We start from the raw sequence: 17,851 nt of genomic DNA, 5'->3' as shown, positions 1-17,851 counted from the left end.
GCATTGAATTTGGCGAATGCGGTTCGCCCGAGCAGTGCGTGATAGCCACTGCGAAACGGGACTATGTCGAAGATTAACTCCTCGCTTCAGAAATTATCCGGAGATCCAAAGACCACTTCAAGTGTGACTGAGCCTATGCAGTTAGCCTCTACACCTGGTATTACACCTTTAAAGGTCGTTTTGGTGGGCTTAATCCTCGAGGGATCTATGCCCATTTTCCGCACTGTATCCTGGTAAAGCAGGTTCAGGCTGCTGCCGCCATCCATGAGGACTCTAGTGAGATGAAATCCGTCAATAATTGGGTCTAGAACCAATGCAGCGAATCCGCCATGACGGATGCTAGTGGGATGGTCCCTTCGATCAAAGGTGATCAGGCAGGTGGACCATGGGTTGAACTTTGGGGCGAATGGCTCTACCGCGTATACGTCCCTTAACGCACGCTTCCACTCCCTTTTGGGGACATGGGTTGTGTATATCATGTTCACCGTCCGCACTTGTGGGGGAAAACCCTTCTGTCCACTGTTGTTCGGTGGCCGGGGCTCCTCGTCGTCATCGCTATGCAGCCCCTTGTCTTCATTGTCAGCGCTTAACTTGCCTGCCTGCTTGAACACCCAACAATCCCTGTTGGTGTGATTTGCCGGCTTTTCGGGGGTGCCATGTATTTGGCACAAGCGGTCGAGTATTCGGTCCAAGCTGGACGGGCCCCTAGGATTCCTTTTGAATGGCTTCTTCCACTGACCGGATTTAGAGCCTCTGAATCCGGCATTAACTGCCGTATCCTCAGCATTGTCGCCGTTAATGTGGCGCTTCTGCTTGTTGTGACGCGACCTGCCACTAATGTCCCTGGTATCCGAACTACCAGGGTTCTTGGTAATATTGTTTCTACGAGCGAGCCAGCTGTCTTCTCCCGCGCAAAAGCGGGTCATGAGTGTCGTGAGTGCTGCCACAGATTTCGGCTTTTCCTGTCCGAGGTGCCGGGCCAGCCACTCGTCACGGATATTGTGCTTGAAGGCTGCTAGGGCTTCAGCGTCCGGACAGTCGACTATTTGATTTTTCTTTGTTAGGAACCGTGTCCAGAATTGTCTGGCCGATTCCTCTGGCTGCTGGATTACGTGACTTAGGTCATCGGCGTCTGGGGGTCGCACATAAGTGCCCTGGAAATTGTCGAGGAATGTGGCTTCCAGGTCCTCCCAACAACTGATTGACCCTGTTGGCAAGCTGTTGAGCCAATGCCGAGCTGGTCCTTTAAGCTTGAGTGGGAGGTATTTGATGGCGTGAAAATCATCGCCGCGGGCCATGTGGATATGAAGGAGATAATCCTTGATCCATACCGCAGGGTCTGTTGTGCCATCATATGATTCGATGTTTACGGGTTTGAAACCCTCGGGGATTTGATGATCCATTATTTCGTCTGTAAAGCATAGTGGGTGTGCAGCGCCTCTGTATTGGAGGATATCATGACGTAGCTCCAATGAGCTTTGTCTACTTGGTTCGGCCCTTCTGAATTTGTGGCCGGCGTGACGGTTACCGTCTCGAGCCGTGGGGTGCCCACGCGATCCATAGATCGGTCGTGTTTGCCTTGCCTTGTCCTCCAACATGTCTCGTAAGTCCGGCGCATATTCCCGTGCCTTGGTACGGGGTGCGGCTTGAGTGGAGGGCTAGGAGGCCTCTCTATCACGGCCACGAGGTGGCCGGTCGGCCGCATCAAGTGCTTCCTCCTCTAATTGGGGTAGCAACCTACGCTTTGGGTAGCTCTTGGAGGGGTGTTCGAGTTTATGCTCTTCGGCCGCAAGGACTTAAGTCCATCTGTCAACTAGCAAATCTTGATCAGCTCTGAGCTGTTGCTGTTTTTTCTTGAGGCTTCTTGCCGTGGCCATAAGCCTGCGTTGGAAACGCTTTTGCTCAACGGGATCCTCTGGCATGACGAATTCGTCGTCGTCGAGGCTTGCCTCATCTTCGGAGGGAGGCATATAATTATCGTCCTCGACCTCTCTGTCTGCCGCTCTCTCATGAGGGCTGGCTTCTCCATCCTCCTGTGCTAAACCTTGCTGGAGGGGGTTTTCTTCGGCACTCTCCGGAGTATTATTATCTCCCGTGCTGGAATCACCGTTTTTGTGTTGGCGGGATTTTGAGCGGCGCCGCTGACGCCGGTGCTTGGGCTGTTTCTTGGAGGGGTCATCCACTGCTGTTCCATCGCCCTCTCCCTCTTTTGGGGTGTCCACCATGTATATGTCATATGATGAGGTAGCTTTCCAGGGCCTAGTAGGCGCTGGTTCTTCATCATCTCCTTCATCGGCGTCCATATCGTCGATGTCCTCGGAGTGGGTTTCCATGTTAAGTCGTCGACAGTGGCTACAAAGTGGGTGGTGGGTGGGTTTTGAATTTCTTCATCGTCCGTACCCCAACCTTGCTGACCGTAGTCCGGCCAGGGCTCTCCTGATAAAGAGAGAGACTTTAGTGACTTCAGGATATCGCCGAAAGGCGGGTGCTGAAAGATGTCTGCGGCAGTGAACTCCATGATCGTCACCCAATCGGATTCGACTGGCAGGGGCGCGGGGGGTTCGGAGTCCGGAGAGGAGTCCGGCTCCTTGAAGTCACGAGCCTCGTAGAGTACGGGGCTGGTGTTCGGCTCAATTGCCGTTTGGATCGCAGCCCCCGAGGTGGCGTCCAACCGCCCATCCTCGATCAGCATGGTCGGCTCTGAACTAAGGGTCGGAGCCGATGCGGGTGCGGCCTCCAGGGCACTGTTCGGTGGCAGAGCTAGATCATGCTCGTAGTGATAGTGCGGCATGCTCGGCAGTGGTTCGAATCCGTCGAAGATCAAGTCCCCGCGGATGTTAGCCATGTAGTTTAAACTTCCAAATCTGACCTGACGGCCAGGGGCGTAGCTTTGGATCTGCTCTAGGTGGCCAAGTGAATTGGCCCGCAGTGCGAAGCCGCCAAAGACGAAGATCTGTCCGGGGAGGAAGGTCTCACCCTGGACTGTATCGCCATTGATGATCGTAGGAGTCATCAAGCCTGACGGCGACGGCACAGAGGAACTCTCAACGAAAGCACCAATTTAGGTGTCAAAACCGGTGGATCTCGGGTAGGGGGTCCCGAAGTGTGCGTCTAGGCCGGATGGTAACAGGAGGCAAGGGACACGAAGTTTTACCCAGGTTCGGGCCCTCTCGATGGAGGTAAAACCCTACGTCCTGCTTGATTAATATTGATGATATGGGTAGTACAAGAGTAGATCTACCACGAGATCAGAGAGGCTAAACCCTAGAAGCTAGCCTATGGTATGATTGTTGATGTGTATGTTGTCCTACGGACTAAAACCCTCCGGTTTATATAGACACCGGAGAGGGTTAGGGTTACATGGAGTCGGTTACAATGGTAGGAGATCTAAACATCCGTATCGCCAAGCTTGCCTTCCACGCCAAGGAAAGTCCCTTCCGAACACGGGACAAAGTCTTCAATCTTGTATCTTCATAGTCCAGGAGTCCGGCTGAAGGTATAGTTCGGCTATCCGAACACCCCCTAATCCAGGACTCCCTCACCCCTTGTGTCCAGGTACGTGCATTGTTCTGGCGTGTCCACATGCCAAGACGTCAGCATCCTTCTCAACGGTGGATATGTATCAACAAGAGACAGTAAAAAAAGGTTTACGCAGGGTCTTAATCTAAAAAGATCCCTTGGAGCGGGTCCCTACTGCACGTCTGCGCCTGTGTCTCCGTTGTGTCGTATCCTGGACGGGTGTAGCACGATGATCGTCTGTAAAAGAGAGGAATTTAGGTGAAAAAGCTGTCGTGCAAAAAGAAAGATTTTTAAAGAAACCATGTATAATGCAAGATGAGAAGAAATTGCCACTTGTCTGCGCGCGTTGAGCCCCTTGTATTGACAAATAGGGGTGTGACCATTAATTCGGTATAAGTAGCGGCGCCGGACTTGATTAGTTGTGTTTGAGGTCTTGACGACCTATTGGATGCTTTCGCTAGTCCGGGCGCCTTTAGTGTGCGGCTACCAAGGCAGCCTCACTCTCTTCGGCGCGCAGAGATCGCTTGATATTTCCGTGCACTGAAATGATGCCGCGTGGACCAGGCATCTTGAGTGTGAGGGAGGCGTAGTGTGGTATTGCATTAAAGCGAGCGAAAGCTTCGCATCCGAGCAGTGCTTGATAGCCACTTTGAAAGGGAGCGATGTGGAAAGTTAAATGCTCGCGACGGAAGTTATCGGGGGAGCCGAATATAACTTGTAGTAGGAGGGAGCCCGTACAACGAGCCCCTGGGCCTGGCGTTACTCCTTTAAAGGTAGTATTGCTATGGCGAATTTGTGTTGGGTCCAACCCCATCCCGCGGATTGTATCCTGATATATTAGGTTTAGGCTGCTGCCGCCGTCCATCAAGACTCGTGTGAAGTGATATCCGCCAATTACTGGGTCTAATACCAGGGCAGCCCATCCTGTGTGTCAGATACTTGCTAAGTAATCGCGATGGTCGAAAGTGATCGGTTGAGACGACCAGTGGCAGGACTTCGCGGTGACAGGCACTTGGGTATATTTTCCTGGGAGTGCCGCATTGTTTTTTCCCTTGATCACGTGTAACGCGTTTACTATTTTGACTTCCCCCGTTTCTTGCTTGGGAGGCTCGTCCTCGTCTTCGCTTGGTGTATCCTCCCCCTTGTGTATGGCGTTGAGCTTGCCGGACTACTTGAAGACCCAACATTCTCTATGGGTATGATTAGCAGGTTTACCAGGGGTACTATGGATCTGACATACTTGGTCTAGAATTTTGTTGAGGCTGGACAGTTCATCCCTGGTGCCTTTAGGGGCGGCTTTTGACCTGGCCGAGAGCTTTTGAATCCAGCATTTACTGTCGTGCCCTTTGTGTTGTCTTCCTTATTCCAGTGTTTGTTATTGCTGTTGCATCATGATTTCCCGTTTCCATCTCTAACTTCAGATGTACTGTGGTCACTGGTGCTGCATCTGGCTAGCCAGCTGTCCTCACCCGCGCAAAATTGGGTCATGAGGTTTGTTAATGCGGCCATCGTTCTCAGTTTATTCTGGCCGAGGTGTCTGGCGAGCCATTCTTCACGGACGCTATGCTTGAAAGCTGCCAAGGCTTCGGCGTCCGGACAGTCGACAATCTGGTTCTTTTTAGTAAGAAACCTGTTCCAAAGCTTTCGGGCTGACTCTCCGGGCTGTTGAGTTATATGACTCAGATCGTCCGCATTCGGAGGTCGGACATAAGTCCCTTGAAAATTTGCCCGAAAGGCGTCTTCGAGCTCTTCCCAACTTCCAATGGAGCTTTCGGGGAGGCCTTTGAGCCAGTGACGAGCTGGCCCTTTGAGCTTGAGGGGTAAGTACTTGATGGCGTGGAGATCATCTCCTCAAGCCATATGGATATGAAGGATGTAGTCCTCAATCCAGACCCCAGGGTCTGTTGTTCCGTCGTATGCCTCTATGTTGACGGGCTTGAATCCCTCTGGAAATTCATGGTCCAGCACCTCATCGATGAAACATAGGGGGTGTGCGGCACCCCTGTAGCTGGGTGTACCGCATTGTTCGGATGTTTGTTGTGTTGCATTGTATGCTGGGGCGCGCTTGCGTGGTCCATAGATGGATCTTGTTGCGTCGTCCTTTGGGTGCGAGCCCTCGCATGGGTCGCGTATTGTATTGTGAGTGGCGTTATATGCCGTTCTGTGTTGATAGAGGGGTCGTCTATCCGACCAGGTGGCTGCTTTGATATTTGGTTGTGCGGGTCTGAGGCCTCCTTATCGAATTCAGGTAGCAGCTTCCGCTTTGGGTAGCTCTTGGAGGGGCGATTGTCGCCGTACATCGCTGTTGTGTTGAGTATTTTACTCCATCTGATGTGGAGTGTGTCTTGCACAGCCTTGAGCCTTTGCTTCTGCTTTTTCAGACTCCTTGCGGTGGCAACAAGCCTTTTACGGGCAGTCTGTTGCTTCGGGTGCCTGTCCGGCGTTATGTCATCCGGACCATTATCCTTGATAGGATTTGTTTGTTCGGTTTGATTATCTGGATTGCCATTGTCCGGCAGCGGTTCGCCCTGCTCTAGCGCTGGGTCTGTGTGATTGCTATTTCTGTCGAGGCGGGATTTGGGGCGGCGCTTGCGTCGCCGCTTTGACTGCTTTTCGAGGGAACAAGCCTTCGGTGCGTCCTTCCGCTCCTCGTCGTCATCTTTTGGTGCCTCCACCATGTATACGTCATATGACGAGGTGGCGTTCCAGGGCCCAATAGGCGCTGGTTCTTCATCGTCTCCTTCCTCGGTGTCCATACCATCGATGTCTTCAGAGTCGAAGTCGAGCATGTCGGTTAAATTGTCGACAGTGGCTACAAAGTGGGTGGTGGGTGGGCTTTGAATTTCTTCATCGTCCGTATCCCAATCTCGCTGACCGTAGTCCGGCCAGGGCTCTCCTGATAAAGAGAGAGACTTTAGTGATTTCATAATATCGCCAAAGGGCGAGTGCTGAAAGATGTCCGCGGCAGTAAACTCCATGATCGGCGCCCAATCAGATTTGATCGGCAGAGGCGCGAATGTTTCGGAGTCCGGAGAGGAGTCCGGCTCCTTGGAATCACGAGTCTCGCGGAGTGCGGGGCTGGTGTTCGGCTCAATCGCTGTTAGGATCGTAGCCCCCGAGGCGGCGTCCAACCACCCATCCTCGATCGGCGCAGTTGGCTCCGAATTAAGGGTCGAAGCCTATGCGGGTGCGGCCTTCAGGGCACTGTTAGGCGGCAGAGCTAGATCATGCTCGTCGTGGCAGTGAGGCGCGCTCGGCAGTGGCTCGAATCCGTCGAAGATCAAGTCCCCGCGGATGTCAGCCGTGTAGCTTAAACTTCCAAATCTGACCTGGCGGCCAGGGGCATAGCTTTCGATCTGCTCCAGATGGCCAAGTGAATTGGCCCGCAGTGCAAAGCCGCCGAAGACAGAGATCTGTCCGGGGAGACAAGTTTCACCCTGGACCGCATCACTATCGATGATCGTAGGAGCCATCAAGCCTGACGACGACGACACAGAGGAACTCTCGATGAAAGCACCAATGTCGGTGTCAAAACCGGCGGATCTCGGGTAGGGGGTCCCGAACTGTGCGTCTAGGCCGGATGGTAACAGGAGGCAAGGGACACGAAGTTTTACCCAGGTTCGGGCCCTCTCGATGGAGGTAAAACCCTACGTCCTGCTTGATTAATATTGATGATATGGGTAGTACAAGAGTAGATCTACCACGAGATCAGAGAGGCTAAACCCTAGAAGCTAGCCTATGGTATGATTGTCGTTGTGTATATTGTCCTACGGACTAAAACCCTCCGGTTTATATAGACACCGGAGAGGGTTAGGGTTACACAAAGTCGGTTACAATGGTAGGAGATCTGCATATCCGTATCGCCAAGCTTGTCTTCCACGCCAAGGAAAGTCCCTTCCGGACACGGGACGAAGTCTTCAATCTTGTATCTTCATAGTCCAGGAGTCTGGCTGAAGGTATGGTTCGGCCATCCGGACACCCCCTAATCCAGGACTCCCTCAGCGTGGCTTTGCAAGCGGGCCCGTACGTCCCATCTTCACCAACAAGCACTCAAGGCCCTCGCTAGGGGCCAAGCCTCGCGAGGCGGACGACACAACACCTCCTCAAGAACGCCCTCACCAGGCTGGCTCCCGAGGGGTGGAGAGTTCAAGGCAAGGCAAACCTCGCGAGGTTCTCATGATGTGAGCCACGATGGCCAAGATCAGGCGGGCGCCAGCGTGCATAGTGTCTTTGTTTCCTCTTTGGTGCTAAGGGAGCAAGAGCAGGCGTGGAGTACCGAAGCGTCAAGCAAAGGTTTCCATATTGGTGCAACGAGACCAAGACCAGCAGGACAGAGGTCACCGTGGAGCCCAAGACGGCATCACCACCAGAGCCTTTGGCAGGCGAAGACCACCTTTTGTCAGGATAAGCTGTACTAGTTGTCCCCTTTCAAATTGGCCGTTGTTGGCTCCCTTCTCGCTCAATATTTGGGAAGAGGACCAGGGCCTCTATAAATAGGACTAGCTACCACCGTAGTGAGGGGGGATAACACGTTTAGAGGCATCTCATCTCACAAGGGATTAGGATCATCCTCACCCACACAAGTTAGCCGAGCACAAGAACACCTCACCTCAGGAGGCAGTTCTTCCCCTTGTACTGTTCATCCTCAGCCCAAGAGGCAATCCACCACCACCACACTGGAGTAGGGTATTACACCACAATGGTGGCCCGAACCAGTATAACTCTTGTGTCCCTTGTGTTGCGAGTTCGTTGAGTTAGTACTTGAGATCTTAGCAAAGCTAGGACGTGGATTGGTAGGGGGAGATCTTCGCACGCACCCCAATGTTCGAACCTTGAGGGTTTTGCTAGAACCCGTGATCCGACACTACTCGATAGTTCAGTGTGCCATGCTTTACGGCTTAGAACCGGGACTTCAATGACATTTTGAATGTCATGGAGCATATGAGATGTTTCAGGAGTTGAAGTTGATATTTCAAGCAAATGCCCGGATTGAGAGATATGAAGTCTCCAATAAGTTCTACAGCTGCAAAATGGAGGATAATAGTTCTGTCAGTGAACATATACTCAGAATGTCTCGGTACCACAACCACTTGACTCAACTGGGAGTTAATCTTCCTGATGATAGTGTCATTGACAGAGTTCTTCAATCACTGCCACCAAACTACAAGGGCTTCATGATGAACTATAATATGCAAGGGATGGATAAGACGATTCCTGAGCTCTTCGCAATGCTAAAGGCTGCGGAGGTAGAAATCAAGAAGGAGCATCAAGTGTTGATGGTCAACAAGACCACCAGTTTCAAGAAAAAGGGTAAAGGGAAGAAGGGGAACTTCAAGAAGAACACCAAGCCAGTTGTTGCTCAAGTGAAGAAACCCAAGTCTAGACCTAAGCCTGAGACTGAGTACTTCTACTGCAAAGGAACTGGTCACTGGAAGCGGAACTGCCCCAAGTATATGGCGGAGAAGAAGGATGGCAAAGTGAAAGGTATATTTGATATACATGTTATTGATCTGTACCTTACTAATGCTCGTAGTAGTGCCTGGGTATTTGATACTGGTTCAGTTGCTAACATTTGCAACTCGAAACAGGGGCTACAGATTAAGAGAGGATTGGCTAAGGACGAGGTGATGATGCGCGTGGGAAATGGTTCCAAAGTCGATGTGATCGTCGTCGGCACGCTACCTCTACATCTACCTTCGGGATTAGTTTTAGACCTAAATAATTGTTATTTGGTGCTAGCGTTGAGCATGAACATTATATCTGGATCTTGTTTGATGCGAGACGGTTATTCATTTAAATCAGAGAATAATGGTTGTTCTATTTATATGAGTAATATCTTTTATGGTCATGCACCCTTGATTAGTGCTCTATTTTTACTAATTCTTGATAGTAGTGATACACATGTTCATAGTATTGAAGCCAAAAGATACAGAGTTGATAATGATAGTGCAACTTATTTGTGGCATAGTCGTTTAGGTCATATTGGTGTAAAGCGCATGAAGAAACTCCATTATGATGGACTTTTGGAATCACTTGAGACTTGATTATGCATCACTTGGTACTTGCGAACCATGCCTCATGGGCAAGATGACTAAAACTCCATTCTCCGGAACAATGGAGCAAGCAACAAAGTTATTGGAAATCATACATACTGATGTATGTGGTCCAATGAGCATTGAAGCTCGTGGCAGATATCGTTATTTTCTTACCATCACAGATGATTTGACCAGATATGGGTATATCAACTTGATGAAACATAACTCTGAAACATTTGAAAAGTTCAAAGAATTTCAGAGTGAAGTGGAAAATCATCGTAACAAGAAAATCAAGTTTCTACGATCTGATCGTGGAGGTGAATATTTGAGTTATGAGTTTGGACTTCATTTGAAACAATGCGGAATAGTTTCGCAACTCACGCCACCTAGAACACCACAACGTAATGGTGTGTCCGAACATCGTAACCACACTTTATTAGATATGGTACGATCTATGATGTCTCTCACTGATTTACCGCTATCATTTTGGGGTTATGTTTTAGAGACGGCTGTAATCACGTTAAATAGGGCACCATCTAAATACGTCGAGACGACACCTTATGAACTGTGGTTTGGCAAGAAACCCAAGTTGTCATTTCTTAAAGTTTGGGGCTGCGATGCTTATGTGAAAAAGCTTCAACCTGATAAGCTCGAACCCAAACCAGAGAAATGTGTCTTCATAGGATACCCAAAGGAGACTGTTGGGTACACCTTCTATCATAGATCCGAAGGCAAAATATTCGTTGCTAAGAATGGATCCTTTCTAGAGAAGGATTCTCTCTCGAAAGAAGTGAGTGGGAGGAAAGTAGAACTTGACGAGGCAATTGTACCTTCTCCCTTATTGGAAAGTAGTTCATCACTGAAATCAGTTCCAGTGATTCCTACACCAGTAAGTGAGGAAGCTAATGATGATGATCATGAAACTTCTGATCAAGTTACTACCAAACCTCGTAGGTCAACCAGAGTAAGATCCGCACCAGAGTGGTACAGTAATCCTGTTTTGGAAGTCATGTTACTTGACCATGACGAACCTACGAATTATGGGGAAGCGATGATGAGCCCAGATTCAGCAAAATGGCTTGAGGCCATGAAATCTGAGATGGGATCCATGTATGAGAACAAAGTGTGGACTTTGGTTGACTTGCCCGATGATCGGCAGACCATAGAGAATAAATGGATCTTCAAGAAGAAGACTGACGCTGACGGTAATGTTACTGTCTACAAAGCTCGACTTGTTGCAAAAGGTTTTCGACAAGTTCAAGGAGTTGACTATGATGAGACCTTCTCACCCGTAGCGATGCTTAAGTCCGTCTGAATCAGGTTAGCAATTGCCGCATTTTATGATTATGAAATTTGGCAAATGGATGTCAAAACTGCATTCCTTAATGGATATCTTAAAGAAGAGTTGTATATGATGCAACCAGAAGGTTTTGTCAATCCAAAAGGTGCTAACAAAGTGTGCAAGCTCCAGCGATCATTTATGGACTGGTGCAATCCTCTCGGAGTTGGAATATACGCTTTGATAGTGTGATAAAAGCATATGGTTTTACACGGACTTTTGGAGAAGCCTATATTTACAAGAAAGTGAGTGGGAGCTCTGTAGCATTTCTGATATTATATGTGGATGACATATTGTTGATCAGAAATGATACTGAATTTCTGAATAGCATAAAAGGATACTTGAATAAGAATTTTTCAATGAAATACCTCCGTGAAGCTGCTTATATATTGGGCATCAAGATCTATAGAGATAGATCAAGACGCTTAATTGGACTTTCACAAAGTACATACCTTGATAAAGTTTTGAAAAGGTTCAAAATGGATCAAGCAAAGAAAGGGTTCTTGCCTATGTTACAAGGTGTGAACTTGAGTCAGTCTCAATGCCAGACCACTGCAGAAGATAGAGAGAAAATGAAAGTCATTCCCTATGCCTCAGCCATAGGTCCTATCATGTATGCAATGTTGTGTACCAGACCTGATGTGTACCTTCTAACCCGTAGCGATGCTTAAGTCCGTCTGAATCATGTTAGCAATTTCCGCATTTTATGATTATGAAATTTGGCAAATGGATGTCAAAACTGCATTCCTTAATGGATATCTTAAAGAAGAGTTGTATATGATGAAACCAGAAGGTTTTTTCAATCCAAAAGGCGCTAACAAAGTGTGCAAGCTCTAGCGATCCATTTATGGACTGGTGCAAGCCTCTCAGAGTTGGAATATACGCTTTGATAGCATGATCAAAGCATATGGTTTTATACAGACTTTTGGAGAAGCCTGTATTTACAAGAAAGTGAGTGGGAGCTTCGTAGCATTTCTGATATTATATGTAGATGACATATTGTTGATCGGAAATGATACTGAATTTCTGAATAGCATAAAAGGATACTTGAATAAGAATTTTTCAATGAAATACCTCGGTGAAGTTGCTTATATATTTGGCATCAAGATCAATAGAGATAGATCAAGACGCTTAATTGGACTTTCACAAAGCACATACCTTGATAAAGTTTTGAAGAAGTTCAAAATGGATCAGGCAAAGAAAGGGTTCTTACTTGTATTGCAAAGTGTGAAGTTGAGTCAGACTCAATGCCCGACCACTGCAGAAGATAGAGAGAAAATGAAAGGTGTCCCCTATGCTTCAGCCATAGGCTCTATCATGTATGCAATGTTGTGTACCAGACCTGATGTGTGCCTTGCTATCGGTTTAGCAGGAAGGTACCAAAGTAATCCAGGAGTGGATCACTGGACAGCGGTCAAGAATATCCTGAAATACCTGAAAAGGACTAAGGATATGTTTCTCGTATATGGAGGTGACAAAGAGCTCGTCGTAAATGGTTACGTCGATGCAAGCTTTGACACTGATCCGAATGACTCCAAGTCACAAACTGGATACGTATTTTTATTAAATGGTGGAGCTGTTAGTTAGTGCAGTTCCAAGCAGAGCGTCGTGGCAGGATCTACGTGTGAAGCAGAATACATAGCTGCTTCGGAAGCAGCAAATGAAGGAGTCTGGATGAAGGAGTTCATATCCGATCTAGGTATCATACCTAGTGCATCGGGTCCAATGAAAATCTTTTGTGACAATACTGGTGCAATTGCTTTGGCAAAGGAATCCAGATTTCACAAGAGAACCAAGCACATCAAGAGACGCTTCAATTCCATCCGCGATCAAGTCAAGGAGGGAGACATAGAGATTTGCAAGATACATACAGATCTGAATGTTGCTGACCCGTTGACTAAGCCTCTCTCACGAGCAAAACATGATCAGCACCAAGACTCCATGGGTATTTAGAATCATTACAATGTAATCTAGACTATTGACTCTAGTGCAAGTGGGAGACTGAAGGAAATATGCCCTAGAGGCAATAATAAAGTTGTTATTTATATTTCCTTATATCATGATAAATGTTTATTATTCATGCTAGAATTGTATTAACTGGAAACTTAGTACATGTGTGAGTACATATATAAACAAAGTGTCACTAGTTTGCCTCAACATGACTAGCTCGCTGAATCAATGATGGTTATGTTTCCTAACCATAGATATGAGTTGTTATTTGATTAACGGGATCACATCATTAGAGAATGATGTGATTGACTTGACCAATCCGTTAGCTTAGCATGATGATCGTTTAGTTTGTTGCTATTCCTTTCTCCATAACTTATACATGTTCCTATGACTATGAGATCATGCAACTCCCAAATACCGGAGGAACACTTTGTGTGCTACCAAACATCACAACGTAAATGGGTGATTATAAAGGTGCTCTAAAGGTGTCTCCAATGGTGTTTGTTGAGTTGGCATAGATCTAGATTAGGATTTGTCACTCCGATTGTCGGAGAGGTATCTCTAAGCCCTCTCGGTAATGCACATCACTATAAGCCTTGCAAGCAATGTGACTAATAAGTTAGTTGCGGGATAATGCATTACGGAACGAGTAAAGAGACTTGCCGGTAACGAGATTGAACTAGGTATTGAGATACCGACAATCGAATCTCGGGCAAGTAACATACCGATGACAAAGGGAACAACGTATATCTTTATGTGGTTTGACCGATAAAGATCTTCGTAGAATATGTAGGAACCAATATGAGCATCCAGGTTCCGCAATTGGTTATTGATCGAAGACGTGTCTCGGTCATGTCTACATAGTTCTCGAACCCATAGGGTCTGCACGCTTAACGTTCGGTGACGATTCGGTATTATGAGTTTATGTGTTTTAATGTACCGAAGGTAGTTTGGAGTCCCAGATATGATCATGGACATGACGAGGAGTCTCGAAATGGTCGAGACATAAAGATCGATATATTGGACGACTATATTTGGACATCGGAATGGTTCCGAATGAGATCGGGCATATACCGGAGCATCGAGAGGTTACTGGAACCCTCGGGAGGTATATGGGCCTTATTGGGCCTTAGTGGGAGAGAGGGGAAAGGAGCAAAGGAGGGGGCGCCCCCCCCTCCCAAGCCCAATCCGAATTGGGAGGCCCCCCCCCTTTCCTTCCTCCCCCTTCCTTCCACTCCTAGTCCAACTAGGGAAGGGGGAATCCTACTCCCGGTGGGAGTAGGACTACCATTGGGGCGCGTCTAGGAGGCCGGCCTCCTCCCCCTCCTCCACTCATTTATATACGAAGGAGGGGGCACCCCATAGACACACAAGTAGATCATTGATCTTTTAGCCGTGTGCGGTGCCCCCCTCCACCATAATCCACCTCGGTCATATCGTAGCGGTGCTTAGGCGAAGCCCTGTTCCGGTAGCAACATCATCATTGTCATCACACCGTTGTGCTGACGAAGCTCTCCCTCGAAGCTCTGCTGGATCATGAGTTCGTGGGACGTCACCGAGCAGAATGTGTGCAGATCGCGGAGGTGCTGTGATGACCCACAAGTGTAGGGGATCTATCATAGCCTTTTCAATAAGTAAAAGTGTCGAACCCAATGAGGAGGAGAAGGAAATGATATCGGTTTTCACCAAGGTACTCTCTGCAAGCACTGAAATTATTGGTAACAGATAGTTTTGTGATAAGATAAATTATAACCAGCAACAAGTAATGAAAGTAAATAAGGTGCAGCAAGATGGCCCAATCCTTTTTGTAGCAAAGGACAAGCCTGGACAAACTCTTATATGAAGGAAAGTGCTCCCGAGGACAGATGAGAATTATCGTCAAGCTAGTTTTCATCATGCTCATATGATACGCGTTCGGTACTTTGATAGTTCGATATGTGAGTGGACCGGTGATTGGGTGTTGTTCTTTCTTGGACAAGCACCCCACTTATGATTAACCACTATTGCAAGCATCCACAACTACAACAGAAGTATTAAGGTAAACCTAACCATAGCATGAAACATATGTGTCGGGTTTCGGGTTCCGGCAGACCCTTGAGGTTCGAACACTGGGGTGCGCACGGAGATCTCTCCCCTACCGATCTACGTCTGATCCTCTCATGCGAACTAAGATGAAAATGATGAACAACACAAGAGACACGATGTTTATATTGGTTCAGGCCACCGTTGTGGTGTAATAGCCTACTCCAGTGTGTGGCGTGGTGGATTGCCTCTGGGGCTGATGATGGACAGTACAAGGGAAGAACAGCCTCGCGAGAGGTGTTCTTGAGCTGGTGCGATGAACTGCTAGGGTGAGTTCAGTCGCATCTCTCTCTCTCTCTGCTGGGGTTCTATCAGATCTCTCCGAGGGTCTAGATGTCTCTACTCTGTGGTGGCTAGCTCTATTTATAGAGGCCCTGGGCCTCTCCCCAAATAATGAGCGGAAAGGGCGCCAGCAATTGCCATTTCGGAGGGGAACATCTGGTACAAGTCATACTGACAAAAGGTGGGCTTCGGCCGCCAAAAGCACTGGCGATGACGCCGTCTTGGGCTCCACGGTGACCTCCGTCCTGCCGTCCGGCTGGTCTTGGTCTCGTTGCACCGGAATGGTAACCTTTGCCTGATGCCTTGGCATGTGCTTTCCCCCTTTGCACCAAAGGGGAAACAAGGACACTGCGCAGGCCGGCGCCCGCCTGGTCTCGATCGTCATGGCTTGCGTCACGGGTTCCTCGTGAGGTACCCCTGCCTTGATCTCTCCGCCTCCTCGTGAGCCTGCCTGATGAGGCTGCCTCTGAGGAAGCTTCCTGTCGTCCGCCCCGCGAGGCTTTCCCCCTCGCGAGGGTCTTGGATCTTGAGCTCATGAAGATGGGCCGCGCTGGGCTCCGCTTGAGCCACGCCGCAGGCCGCAGGCAGGCAAGTCTGGGGACCCTCGTTCCCAGAACACCAACAGTAGCCACGGTCCCAAGGCACGCGCGGGCTTGGCTTAGCAGAGAAGCGAAGGGGCAAGCGCGAAGCGGCGCGGGCCCTAATAGCCTGCGGCCTTGGGTGCCGCGTGGCGGTTGATTGGGCGTGGGCGTCTGCACTTCCCATGACGCCTCGGCAACTGCACGACTTGACAAGTCCCTGCATGCAAAGATATGGGTCATGATTACCTGAGGTCATGGTGCTCGGCGGTTGGCCTTCCTCGGCTATAAGTACGGGGCCATGTGAGCTTCGCCGGTTCACCCCTTTCCGTCACTCCTCCTCTTCTTCTTCCTCATCCTTGCTTCCTCTTGCGCTAATGGCACCGATCCGCCGTTTTCAGCTGAGGAGAAGGGAAAGGCCCCCAGAGAGGGTCCTGACCCCCTCCCGCCGAAGACGCGGCCAATCCTTTGTCACCGGGACGAAGGCGCCTGGCAGGTGGTGTCGAGGCCGTGGTACGAGCGGCCGCTGCCTGGGTTTCCGCTACCCTTGCACGCCCGCGTCGTAGGCCCCGGGGGGGGGGCGCCGAGCAACACCGACAGCATCGCCGCCGACGCTGGTGAGTCACAGTGGTGCGCGTCATCCCCCCTAGAGTCCACATGGAGCGCTCCTCTCGTGAGCTTGTGCTTCACGCCACCATGCCTCCAACTTCGTGGATCCACCTTCCTCCCTCCTTCGCCTTCAAGATGCCGCCGAGCGGGGCCCTGAAGCTTTGGTGGCAGCACGCCAACTGTGCACCCCTGCAACCGGAGCGGAGGTCGCGGTCGTCGCTCCGGGCAAGGTCTTCATGACCCAGGGCTGGGGTGAGATTGCCAGGGTCTGTATCGCGGAAGGCGCCTTGGTGATCCATCTTGAATATGACGACGCCTCCTTGATGTTCTTCAAGGTCTTTGATGCAGCGGGACGCCGGCTGGAATGCTGTCCTAAGGGAAGCGGCAGTGGTGACGAACTGGTGAGGACCAGCCCCGCCCATTGGTCCTCTTGCAGCCCCTCAGGCAGCAGCGGAGGGACTGCGGGCTTCAGCGGCATCCCCGAACTCCTCGCGACCCCGGAGACGAGCGATGACAGCTACGAACCTCCGAGCTCGCATCGCGCTCGGAGTGAGGCAGCTGCATCGGGCCGCTGACGCCACTGATCTGGATGGGATTGGCGCCGGCACTGGGCAGCCCACTGTTGATGATGGCGTCGTCTGGGGAGGCGCTAGCAAGTAGCGTTCCTTAGGGTTAGCACCTTTTGTTCCCTGCAAGGAATTAAAGCAACACCCCGCAGGGGTATGTAAGGCGTCTGTCGTGCTTTTGTAATTACTATATCCTTAATATGAATTGGCGTGAGGTGTCCATTCTGTTCCGGCTAAGCTCCCCCTTTCTATCCTCACGAGGACTTGGCGCTCTACACTGACAGGTCCCAGTCCCCAGGCAAGCTTCAGCCGTCGCTGGTATGTCAGGTCGCGATGCCGTGGTCAAGGCCAAGAGGTGAGCGGCCCGAGGTCCGGTAAGAGCCCCCGAGTCGCGATGCTTGGGAGGTCCCCTTTAGTGCTCAAGCAATCCTTGCTGGGTGAGAAAGGAAGGTAGCGTCGCCATGATAGAGTTGCACTGGGCGGGGATTTAGCGCTGTGTTGGTCTAGCTTTTGCGACGGCGCGACTTATCTTGTGTGTCTGACGTAGTTCCTCGGAGAGGCGCCTGGCCCGAGAGGCAGTGGTCGAGGCACTGCTGGCTTAGGCCCTCACGAGCTTCCTCCCACTCCCCCGCACTTTCCTTAACGCTCTACGTCCTCAGGTCCCGGCCCTCGAGCGAGCTCAGCCGCCGCTGGTATGACAGGTCGTGATGCCGTGGGTCAAGGCCAGGGGGTGAGGGCTGGAGAGCCAGTAGGAGCCCATAAGTCGCGATGCTCAGGTACCCCCCCCCCCTTTTAATGTGCAAGCGGTCCGTGCCGAAGAGAGGGAGAGAGAGCTCACGATGGCCCCAACGTTGCTCCTGGAGTAGGTCCTGCACACCAATCATGAGGAGA

Source organism: Triticum dicoccoides, chromosome 1A (genome assembly GCF_002162155.2).
Source record: "Triticum dicoccoides isolate Atlit2015 ecotype Zavitan chromosome 1A, WEW_v2.0, whole genome shotgun sequence".
In the NCBI taxonomy this organism is placed as follows: Eukaryota; Viridiplantae; Streptophyta; class Magnoliopsida; order Poales; family Poaceae; genus Triticum; species Triticum dicoccoides.
Note: the sequence above shows the minus strand (reverse complement) of the source record.